Genomic DNA, 12,395 nt, shown 5'->3' on the forward strand with positions numbered 1-12,395 from the left:
CATTCTTATTTTCTACTAAGATTTATCTTCAATTAACTTTATACACATATGAATAACTCTATACAATATAAAAAGTCAAAAAGAGTATGAAAAAGGAGTCGGAGAGTGGCAAGATGGCGGAATAGGAAGGGAGCACACTATTAGTCCGGGGGAGAGACACTTTAATAAAAGTGGAGATACTGCAGGGTCAAGGAAGAGTAGGGGAAGAAACAGCAGAGGAAACTCTTCCGGAACTAGTGATTCACAGTGGACCTGCGTGGAGAGCGTGGGAGCCCAAGTTCGGGACACCAGCGGCAGAATCAACACACCAGCACTGGAACGGGAGGTGAGCCAAACATCAGTAGCCCAAGACACCAGTGGGCAAGCGGAAAGAGGAGACTAGAAGGAACGAGGCTTGAAACTCCATGGGGAAAAGTTCACCAGGCTAACTAGAAGAGAGAGAGGGAAAAAAAAAGGGGGCCGATACGGACACAAGTTTCTCTCTCTCCGCTCACCTCTCAAAGGCGAGCAAGACAAAGAGCAGGCGCCATTTTGACATACATCATAAGCAGGGCGACCTAAGGTCTGCACCGGCCCTGAGCCTAGCAGAAAAACCTGACTGTGGGGGGAGGGGTGAAATAACAGGAGATTAGCATCTAACTTGGCAACCCAGTGGGAGATTGCAGGAGAATTGGAGCCCACACTGAGGGCAGCACAGATTCCCTGTGTGGTCCTTGGGAAAGAGCTTCCGATCTCTGGCCCCTGTGGGTATATCATTTGCCTGCTAACTACCTCCAATTACGTTCAGCTGTGCGGAATTACTTCCCTTTTGAATCAAAAAAAGAAAGAAAGAGAGATTTACCAAACCTAACCTTGGGAGTGTCATCTTTGACACACCCTCAACCCTGAGGAACCAAACACAGCTCTCAGTCCACACTCATCTCAAGCCTCTAAGGCTCCACCAAAAGCAGACAGTCCACTTAATATAGGGCCATAGTGTAACAAGAAAAAACACCACAGTGAAGAAACCAAATATCTCCAACATGCCAAACAACAAACGCAAAAACCTAGGTAACAAGAGCAAGGAAGACGCTATGACACCCCCAAATGAAAAAGACACCCCAATGCAAGATTATGAAGATGATGAGATCGAAGAAATGCAAGAAGCGGACCTCAAAAAATTGATAAGAACATTAAGAAGTTCTCAAAAACAAATTCTTGAACTACAGAAATCCTTAATGGACAAGATAGAAAATCTCTCTCATGAAAATGAAATATTAAGGAGGAATCAAAATGAAATGAAACAACTAGTGGAACAAGAAACCGTGATAGTGACAAGAAATCATAATGAAATGAAGAATTCAATAGATCAAATGGCAAACACATTAGAGAGCCTTAAAAACAGAATGGGCGAAGCAGAAGAGAGAATATCAGACTTAGAAGACAGAGAACAGGAAAGGAAACAGGCAAACCAAAGAAAAGAAGAAGAAATCAGAAATCTAAAAAATATTGTCGGGAATCTACAGGATACTATTAAAAAACCCAACATTCGGGTTCTAGGAGTTCCTGAAGGCATGGAGAGGGAGAAAGGATTAGAAGGCATTTACAGTGAGATACTAGCAGAAAATTTCCCAGGTTTGGAGAAGGACAGAGACATCTTAGTACAGGAAGCTTATAGAACCCCTAATAAACATGACCAAAAGAGATCCTCACCACGACATGTTGTAATCAAACTCACCACAGTGAAACATAAAGAAAAGATCCTAAAATGTGCAAGAGAGAAACATCAGATTACTCTGAGAGGATCTCGAATTAGACTTACAGCAGACTTCTCATCAGAAACCCTACAAGCTAGAAGGGAATGGTGAGACATAGCCCAGGTACTAAGAGAGAAAAACTGCCAGCCCAGAATATTATATCCTGCAAAGCTCTCATTTGTGAATGAAGGTGAAATTAAGACTTTTCATAGCAAACAGAAACTGAAAGAATTTGTTGCCACTCATCCTGCCCTGCAAAAGATGCTTAAAGATGTCTTACACACAGAAACACAGAAACATGGTCACCAATATGAAAGAAGGTAAAGGAAGGAAACCTCACAGCAAAAGATCACAGGAAGCTCAATTTCTCTTTGACATAGAATTAAACTCTGATGCTCTGTTAAAGCAATGTGTTAAAGTAATCTATTATGTTCTCTTGATGTCTGTTAAATTCTAATTGTTCAAAAACAGCTGAATTTTTATTAAGAGCTATGGGTTATTTAAAAATGTGCTTATTTTCAAAGATTTGAATAATCACCTTGTAACAATGATCAAATTTGGTCTATGTTATGTCATGATTTTAAGGAATCTTATTTCAACCAGATATTTTGGATTCTGAGCCTTCTTGGCATTCTTGACAGGCATTCAAAAAATCAAAGTTTCAAACAATCTGGACTCTAAAATTGCCAGTAAATTTTGCACTTTGGTTTTTCCAGTTTGGGTCCAACTGAAAAAATCGAAGGACCTATGTCTCTCATCTTATAGAGACACCAACTAATCAGGCTATTTGGATTATATTAGAAGGACTGTCAAGATGTGATGTGGTACCAAACTTTAAGTTTCTATAATGGAAAATGCTATTAATACAAATGTTTGAGAATTAAAAAGTCTAATGATCTTGTGTTACTAGACATGATAGTTATCTTAATGAGAAAGCCCCAGAGGCCTAAAGGGTTAAATACTTGTAAAATCCTACAAGTGCTTTCAAAAATACTGTGAAGTAAGCAAGTGCCTCTTGTTGGTTGATGAGTTTATAATTTTAAACATGGCGACTTAAAGTCTTTTGTCATCCACAGTTATATATGATTTGCTGCTCACAAAACTAAAGCATTGTTGGTTCTGTGTTTAGCTGTCCTCCTATAGGTTCCTATGGACTTTTTCCAGCCACTTCTATTGTATTCAGTACTTTGGGATGGCTCTGTAAACAGATGAAGCCAATAATGTATTAACAGTACCAACTGAGAGAAAGTATGGTTAACTGAGGTTACTAAAAACAAAAAGCCATTCAAATCAAATCAATTGGCAATCTACAAAAAGAGTTAAAGATTTTAAAAGCTATTATTAAAATTGCTATATTGGTCTATTATGCTATGTTATATGTGTGTACATATTGTATGTCCACATGGGAAAATTTTATTAAGAGTTTTACTTTAAATGGCTTATAGATAAGAGTGTCCATAAATTTAAGCTGCTAAAATCAATCAAAGATACATTTTAATTTGTGTGACCTGAATCTGTGTATCATATGTTTTAAACTTGTTGGTAGAAAGAAACTAAAAACATTTTATATGGTTGTGCTTAAGTTTACTGGTTAAACAAACTACACCATGTTAGGTATTTAAGAGGGGTTTTCAAATACATGATTCTTAAAATTTATAGAAGGCATTGGATCTTCTGGTAAATGTTTTCTTAAGTTGTTATCTAATGGTTGAAACGGTTTGCTAAGTATTCATGTGATATTGCTATTGTCAGCAAGCGATCTAGGACTTGCTCCCTCATTTCTCTATTCTAAGTCCAACTTGTTCTTTCATTTCTCTATTCTCTTCAAGGTAGGAAACTAATTCTATTATGAAGGAATCTGTAGGACGCACAATTTAATCTTTAGACCTTATAAAAGAGATGGCTAACATTTTTCTGCAATAGCATAGCCAAAATAAGAACTTAAATAATAATCTCATAGCTAGATTCACTTTGCCATCAGCGAAGTATACAGTAAGTAGAAAAAACCTCCCTTTCAGACCAAAGGGAAAGAAAGTTTTAAAGTGAGAATATAATTTTCCTCATGGGCATTGTCTACCTTAGAAAAACTACTACAGAACGTGCCTGTGACAATAGACTTGTAGTTCAGGCCACTGAAGATTAGAGATGGGACACGGGCACTCCCTTGACTTGCATCCTCTGGTCTGCTTTAACACAAACCAGGAGGAAAAGAAAGCTCGGCATCAGAAGCAATGGGTGGCAGGCCTATTAATGGCTGATCTGTACAGTGATCTGCCCTCAAGGAGACCCAACAGGCCAGTCCACTGCAGTGGCTTTCAATGTGGTAAGCCTGGGCTTCAGCAGAAGTCAGCTTGTGAAGAGCCCTGGCAGCTCTGCCAAGAGTTGGATCACTGGAAATGGACCTGCCCTGGAGTCGAAGGATGCCCAGGTCAGAGCCACAGATCTTATTGGCTCTAAGCTGAAAAGCCCTTCACTCAGCCCAACTGCCAAAGTGACCACTGCAGCTGAGGGTATGGTCAAGTAGGGTCAGCAACATTGCAGGCAGAACTGTGAATTTCTTGTTAGAGATGCCCCCTGCCTTTACCTGGCCAGCTCTCCTCCCAGGCCAGCCAAGTAATGAAAGTCAACAGAGTGCCTTCCCCTAGGAGGTTCACACCTCCCTTAGGATATACCCCATGTGAAGAGATAGATAGGTCTGGGCCTCTTAACTTACAAGGCCTAAAGCCCACCAGATTATTATCAAGCCCCTTCTGTCAGGTTCTATTTGCCTCTCAATCAGAAAACTTAATTGTAGCTTAGACAGCACCTTTCTTAGCTCCTCTAATAATGACTCTGTCCTTTGTTCTAGACCCTGTCTAGCGTACCTGGGCCTCATTCCTTTGTAATCATAACCTCTACTCTACCACCAATGGCTCTACTCCCAACCTGTGTGTACTGATGGTCCTCTTCCCCACTTCATGCTGTATAATTGTTCAGACCTGGTTAAGCCACTCTTAGGATCATTGGTTACTATCCTCACTCTGTCTTTTATGACCTTGTCTAAATATGATCAGAGTCGGCAAACTTGGAAGGCTTCCATAGCCTTGGCAACTCATGACGAGAGCCTAGGATGGTTCCTGGTGCCATAAACTAGAGTGTCCATTTGTTGGGTCAACAACAGGAGCCACTGTGCACTTGCTCCTCATGTGGGATCTCTGTCCTTAATGTGCTGTACATTTTGATTTAATGCTATAACTAGTACTCAAACAGTATGTTTCACTTTGTGTTTCTATGTGGGTGCAAACTGTTGAAATCTTTATACTAAATTGATCTTCTGTATATAAAGAGAATTGAAAATGAATCTTGATGCAAATGGAAGGGGAGAGGGAGCGGGAGAGGGGAGGGTTGTGGGTGGGAGGGAAGTTATGGGAGGGGGAAGCCATTGTAATCCATAAGCTGTACACTGGAAATTTATATTCATTAAATAAAAGTTAAAAAAAAGAGTATGAAAAAAATGTGTTACTCAACTGTCAAGACAAGGGCTATTCAAAGTCATTGCATCTCAAAGTGTCAATTTCACTATTACAGATTACCTTTGAGGCACTCTGTTAGTTATCACAGATCAGGGAGAACATAAAGCATTTGTATATTGGGGACTGACTTATTTCATTAAGTATGATGTTTTCCAGTTTCATTCATAGTTTTGCAAACAAGATGTCATTTTTTTAACTCCTGACTAGCATTCCACGGTGTACACTGACAAATGCCCTTGTGGCTCTTGTTGGACTTTGTCCAATTTGTCCTACCAAGATGGCAACCCCTTAAGGAGAACACTAACTGAAAGTAAGGTCCAGGGCTGTTGGTCAGGTGTTGAACAGAGGAGGCACACAAACACACACACACACACACACATAACATACATATACAAAACCAGGTTTTAAAAAAAACTATTTGAGAAGCAGAGACACATGAAAGAGAAACAGCTCCCATTTTCTGGTTCATTCTCCTAGTGCCCATATGCTATGACTAGCCTGAGTGGAAGCCTAGAACCAGGAAGTCAGTCCAGGTCTCCTATTACATGACAGGAACAGAATCACTTGAACCTCCCAGGGTCTGCACTAGCTGTAGTCAGAAGCTGGAGATGGGTATCAAACCAAGGCAGTACAGTATGGGATGAAACCATCTTCACAACTAAGCTAAATGCCCACCCCAAAAGTTGTTTGGATTATTTACAGATCCATTGAGATGAGAGCAGTACACGTTGCAGGGTCAACAGGAAAGGGGATGGGCATCCAGGAGATATGCAGTCAACCAGCTATTGTCAGAGCATCAGAGAGAAAGGCAGAAGTGGCTCTAACAGCCAGGGCTGGGCAGGGCTAAAAATAAGAGCCAGGAATTCCCTCTGGATCAACAACATGGGTGGCAGGGCCCCAGATCTTTGGACCATCTTCTACTGCCTTCCCAGGCACGTTAGTAGGAAGCTGGATAGGAAGAGGTATAGCAAGAACTTGAACCAGCACTCCAATATGAGATGGTGGCACTTCAAGTTGTGGCTTAATGTGCTGCACCACAACAGCATGCCCTAAAATTTTAAAAATTTATTTATTTAAAGGCAGAGAGACAAGAGATTGCCCATCTGCTAGTTCATGCCTCTACTCTTTAACACAGACATGGCTGAGGAAAGCTGAAGCTGGGAGCCTGAAATTCAAATCTGGTTTCACAAGTGGGTTTCAGGGACCCATCACCTGCTGCCTCCCAGGTGTGCACTAAGAGGAGTCTGGAATCAGGAACTGAGCTGGGACTTGAATCCAGGCACTCTTATAGGATGTGGGTGTCCCAAGTGGCATCTTAACTGCTATGCCCAAAGCCCACGCCACCCTTGAAATTTCTGATAGAAAAAAAAAAGATAAAAAAACAACATTCTATTAAAGTCTCCTCCTTATGTCTCTAAGTGTATTAATGGGTACAGTTGTTAGAGCAACATATTGAGGAATAAAGGGAGGAATCCACAGGGGTTATCCTCTGTAATGTATAATGGCAGTTCTTTTGCCAATTGTTATAAGCTCAATTAGTAATAAACCGGAAAATCCTAAGTCACCATTCTTAATTGCCCTTACTCAATGTGATTATTTTAAAACTACATGAGACAACTGTTGCATGATCCTCAAGGTCCATGCCAGAGGACTGTGTTCTAAGTTACAAAGAATTAAAAATAGATCTGGAGTGTGATGATAATATACTCCCTGTGAAGTTGAATATGAGTATGCTTAGTACCTTGAATCAAGATATGACAGGTCCTTAATAAGTGCTGATCTACTTAGGAACAATCATCAACCTGTGCAAATGTAAGACACAATTTCTGGAGGCTCAGATACTTTAAAGTTGATTGACACAGCTATATGTAGGACAGAAGTTGTAAGATTCAGTAAATGTTAATGCACTAGATCATAGCCAAAAGGCCGAGAAACAATTAGATTCAGTAAGTGTTAATTAAGACAGCTAAGAAATAAGTTGTCTCCCATCTACATGTCTCTAACTCATTCAGGAAATCTTTTATGCAAAAGCATTTATTACTTCGATTTGAAGGTTATTATTCCAAAGAACATTTTACCCATATACGGAAACTCATTCTGAATATAGACGTGTTCTACTTTGGAGTTTTGTTCTGTGAGGGTGAAAAAATGATGTCACCATACACTACAACCCAACAGGAAAAAAATATTTTGAAAATTATTCAGGCTAGAGTTAAGGTGGTTACAACTGCATGTGGCATGAATTGATATTCATCACATCCAACCCTACTCTGCTGCAAATCTGTACTGGCTCGAGTGGCATCCCAAGTCCTATAAGAAGACGGCCGAAGGAACATCTGACATACACGCACAATTAATGGATTTTGAAGGCATATGTTGGATTTCATGCAGAATTTTTATCCATTTGTGTCTGGATGTAAACAATCAATAACCTTTGATTCATCACATGAGCAAAGTCCTTCAAATTAGGGACTTTGTACTGGTCCTGAAAAGTGGCTCTTACTAAAGTTTTGACCTTTCAAACACTGTGTTTGTACTGGAGAAGACATGTTAGATCATTTTGCGTGGGTTTCTAAACATTTCTGTAACCTTTACATTACATACTACTTGGCAAAGCAGTTTTTATAATTCTCGGGAAGTTGTTTAGCCAAAAACATCAAATTCATCCTTAAAAACACAGTATTTTATTATTAGGTTTTATAAAAGATTCATTTATTTGAAAGTTCTGAGACAGCACGATGGTGCAGCGAGTTAAAGTCCCTGCCAGAGGAGAGGGAAAGGGAGATAGAGAGAGAGAAAGGAAGAGAGAGGTGCATCTTCCATCCCTAGTTCACTTCCCAAATGGCTGCAATGGCCAGGGCTGGTCCAGGCTGAAGGCAGGAAACAGGAACTCCATCCAGGTCATGTAGGCAGCAGATGCTCAAGCCACTGGGCCATTTTCTGCTGCCTTCCCAAGCCATCAGCAGGGAGTTGGAGCAAAAGTGGAGCATCCAGGACTCAAACCAGCACTCCAGTATGGGATGCCAGCATTGCAAGTGGCGACTTAATCTGCTGCACCACACTGCTGGTACCATTATTGGGTCTTATTACACATCTAGCATCTGGTGGACTTGTCATCTATGCAAACAGATGTTTTATCAATCTTGGACGTCATTAACTCCATAACAGGAGATGTTAAAAAACTCGGTAGGGGCTGGTGCTGTGGCATAGTGGGTAAAGCCGCCGCATGCAGTGCAGGCATCCCATATGGGCGCCAGTTCGAGTCCCGGGTGTTCCACTTCTGATTGAACTTTCTGCTATGGCCTGGGAAAGAAGAGGTAGACGGCCTAAGTCTTTGGGCCTCTGAACCCATTTGGGAGACCCAGAAGAAGCTCCTGGCTCCTGCCTTTGGACCAGCATAGCTCCAGTCATTACGGGCATTTGGGGATTGAACCAGGGGTTGGAAGTCTTCTCTCTGCCTCTCCTTCTATATGTAACTCTAACTTTCAAATAAATAAATCTTAAAAAAAAAAAGAGTCCGTAGCATGTTGTCCCTGAGGTACTTGTTAGTGAAGATGAAAGTATTCTGCCTTGGGGGCCCACAATGTGGCACAGCGGGTTAAAGCCTTGGCCTAAAGTGCTGGCATCCCATATAGGTGCCAGTTTGAGCCCTGGCTGCTCCTCTTCCGATCTAGCTCTCTGCTATGGCCTGGGAAAAGCAGTAGAAGATGGCCCAGTCCTTGAGCCCCTGCACGCACATGGGAGACCCAGAAGAAGCTCCTGGCTCCTGGCTTTGGATCAGTGCAGCTCCTGCCGTTGAGCCATCTGAGGAGTGAACCAGGCGACAGAAGACCTCTCTATCCGTCTATACCTCTCTCTCTGTAACTCTGTCTTTCAAATAAATAAAAATAAATCATAAAAAAAGAAAGTGTTCTGCCAGAGATATGGAGGAAGCCAACTAAAACACAAAAAAGGCTGAGGTTCTGCATGTGGTGGGCAAGCGTTTTCATGAAGGCCAAGGGGGTTTACTGCAGGGCTTGACTGTTAGCTCTAAAATAGAATGTAATGTGTGCTTGCTTTTCCCCCTTAGGCTTTACCTATGAAGAAATGAACTGGACAATCCTCATAAACAAAGAACATGGAAAATCTACGGCCCACGGTTTGCAGTGGAGATTCATTTTGATAAGACAAGAACTAGTTATGTTGTAGCTGGTACCCATTCAAGTGTACCTCGTCTTGTAGCATACTATCATTCTTCCTAATCCAAGCCACACATTTATATTTTCCTAAGCCATGTCTTTGTAGGTACATGCAAACCAACTTTTGTCTATGTATATTGTTGTACATAATTCTTAAGACATTCATTAAGTATCAATAGTGTTTTCTTTCCTTTTGTAACTTATTTATTTGAAATGCAGAGCAACACAGAAAGAATGAGTGAAAGAGAAAGAGAAGGAGGGAATATCTTCCATCCACTAGTTCACTGCTCAAATGGCCAGAGAGCCCAGGCCAGGAGCCCAGTACTCTATCCAGATTCCTACGTGGATGGCTGGGGTCCAGGCACTTGGGTCATCTTCACTCTCTTCCTAGGCACATTAGGAGGACGGTGGATCAGATGTGGAGCAGCCGGGACTTAATCAGCGCTCCAACATGGGATGCCAGTGTTGCAAGCACCCACTGCACCACAGCGCAGAGCTCAGTTTCCTTCTTTTTTGAAGGAATATATTTCATGCTGTTTCCACCCTGTATTGAGATAAATGTGGAACAGGGGGGTAAAGGCGCATTGGTGTTTCATTTTGAATAACTTGAGATAATGAAACTTTCCTATCAAATGACTGATTTTAAGACTTTTCTCGCCCCGCTCAGCGCCTCTGCGGGCTGCACCAGTTTTCCAGGCGCGCTGTTAACAGGCGCAGCTGCCCCGCATCCAGAGACCAAGCCCTCTCAACTTGAGGTGGCCGCTGTCCAGGGTGCTCTCTTCCACCTCCTCCTCACCTCCGGAGGCGGCTGCAGCTAAGACGGAGGGCGGTGGTGCACCCTGGCCCCGCAGCCCAGGGGGAAGGCGGTAGCGGGCAGGTGTCTGAGGGGCGCGGGCTGGGGCTGAGCGATACTTTGTGCGCGTACTCGCCTCAGCGCCGCGGGTGCACCCTGAAGTCGCTGACGCCGGGGCTGGTGGGGATGCGGGGCGGCGGCCGCGGCAGGTCCCCTGAGCCGCCGCACGCTGGCTTGATGGGGGCCGTCCAGCACCCGCTACGGGGAGTCCCGGAAGATGATGACAGGTGGTGGCTGGGGCGGTTGTCTGGCATCAGCGCCTCCAGGCCCCGGATCACCTCCCGAACGCGCGATCCGCAGCTCCAGCGGCCCCAGGCTGTCCGGCGGGAGCCTGGGTCTGGGTCCTCGCCGCCCGCCCGCGCCGCTCCAATGAGTCGCCGGCTCCCGCCCGGCGGAGGTTTCCCGGAATCCTGCACAGCGACCACCAGAGGAGTTGAGCGGCCCGGCGCGGGTCGGGGCGGGTCGGGAGCCGGAGGGCCGGGCCTCAGGTCAAGCCTGCCCTTGGCTCTTTGGACTGCCCCAGCGCGGTCTGCAGAAGCAGGAGCAGCCCCGGCCTGGCCTTTGAGTCTCACAAAACAGCACACGGGGCGCTCAGCCCCCCAGAATCCCAACCTGTAGCCGCCATCCCCGCTATTACCTCCCAGGTTACGATTCGCGCCTGCGCGGAGCCAGTCAGTGCGAGGTCCTTGCCGGATGGCCACAGCGGCCAGTGACATCTCCACAGCCACCGGCCGGGCTCCTCTCCAGGCGGACGGGGCGGGGCCGGGTCTGAGCGCGAGTCCTTTCTGCCACGCCATTGGCCGCCGCTCTGAGGATTTTTCTCCGTCTCCAGGGCCAAACGCATTGGAAACCTCAGGGGAGCGGGCCGCGTCCGCTTGCGCCCAGACACCCCCATCGGGTTCCCCGGCCATTGCAGCCCCCTCGCAGGCTGCCGGGGTGCGGCCCTGGAAGGAAGGTGAGCGAGGGGTTGACTGGAAAAGCGTCCGCGCGGGCAGACCGGGGCCGTCGTTGCCCGCGGCTGGCGCCCCGCTCGGCTGCGGGTCCCGCGCGCCCAGTGTTTCAGGGGCTGGGGCCTGGGCGTCTCCGGCCCTCGCCGCCCGCCGCGCCCCCTGCGGGCCAGTGCAGGAAGCGCTCTCCAGTCCCGGCGCTGCGCACAGCGTCCCGCACCGCCTCGCCGGCTCCCTGAGCGTCTCCTCAGCGGGATGGGCCCTCGGGTCAGCCCGAGCCCGCCCACGCCTGAGGGCACCGCGCGAGGCACCGGCGTCGGTGCGGCGAGGGGGGGGGGGCGGCGGCAAACGGCCGAACAGCAGCCCGACGCCGAGACGCCCGGTAAAGGAATCCTAGAGGGAGGGAAGAGCCGACGGTTAGAGCCCAATGTAGGGAGCCAGGCTTCCGTTTACTTCAGAGGAAACTAACGGAAATCTGTTAGGAGCACTTTACAAGATATTTATAAGGGGGCTGGTGCTGTGGCAGAGCGGGTTAAAATCTCCAGCATCAGTGCGGGCATCCCACATGGGCAGCCGTTCGAGTCCTGGCTGCTCTAGTTCTGATCCAGCTCTCTCCTTATGCCTCGGAAAGCAGTAGAAGATGGCCCAAAGTCTTGGGCCCTGCACGTTTATTCCTTCAAAAAGGAAAGAAACGGAGGTGCAGTGAGTGCTTGCAACAACAGTGGCCTCTCTTGTTGGAGCACTGATGAAGTCCCTGCTGCTCCACTTCTGATCCACCGTCCTCCTAATGTGCCTGGGAAGGGAGTGACGGTGACCCAAGTACCTGGATTCCTGCCATCCACGTAGGAGACCTGGATGGAGTACTGGGCTCCTGGCCTTGACTCTGTGGCCATTTGAGCAGTTAACCAGCAGATGGAAAACTCTCTGTCTGTCTGCCTCTGCCTATGCCTTTGCCTCTCTGTAACTCTGCCTTCCAATAAATAATTATTTAAAAAAAGATATTTGTAACTTTAAAAATGGCAAAACAGGCAATAAGTTGAACAGATTCTTATAAAATTTTTAAATGGGAGAAGTAATAAATATACATCCTCGCTGTTTGGTGTACAAAGTACATGACAAGATAGAGGAAACTGATATACACTATATCAGGTGGCTTCGGGGGGTGTGTA

The sequence above is a fragment of the Lepus europaeus genome, chromosome 6 (genome assembly GCF_033115175.1).
Source record: "Lepus europaeus isolate LE1 chromosome 6, mLepTim1.pri, whole genome shotgun sequence".
NCBI lineage: Eukaryota > Metazoa > Chordata > Mammalia > Lagomorpha > Leporidae > Lepus > Lepus europaeus.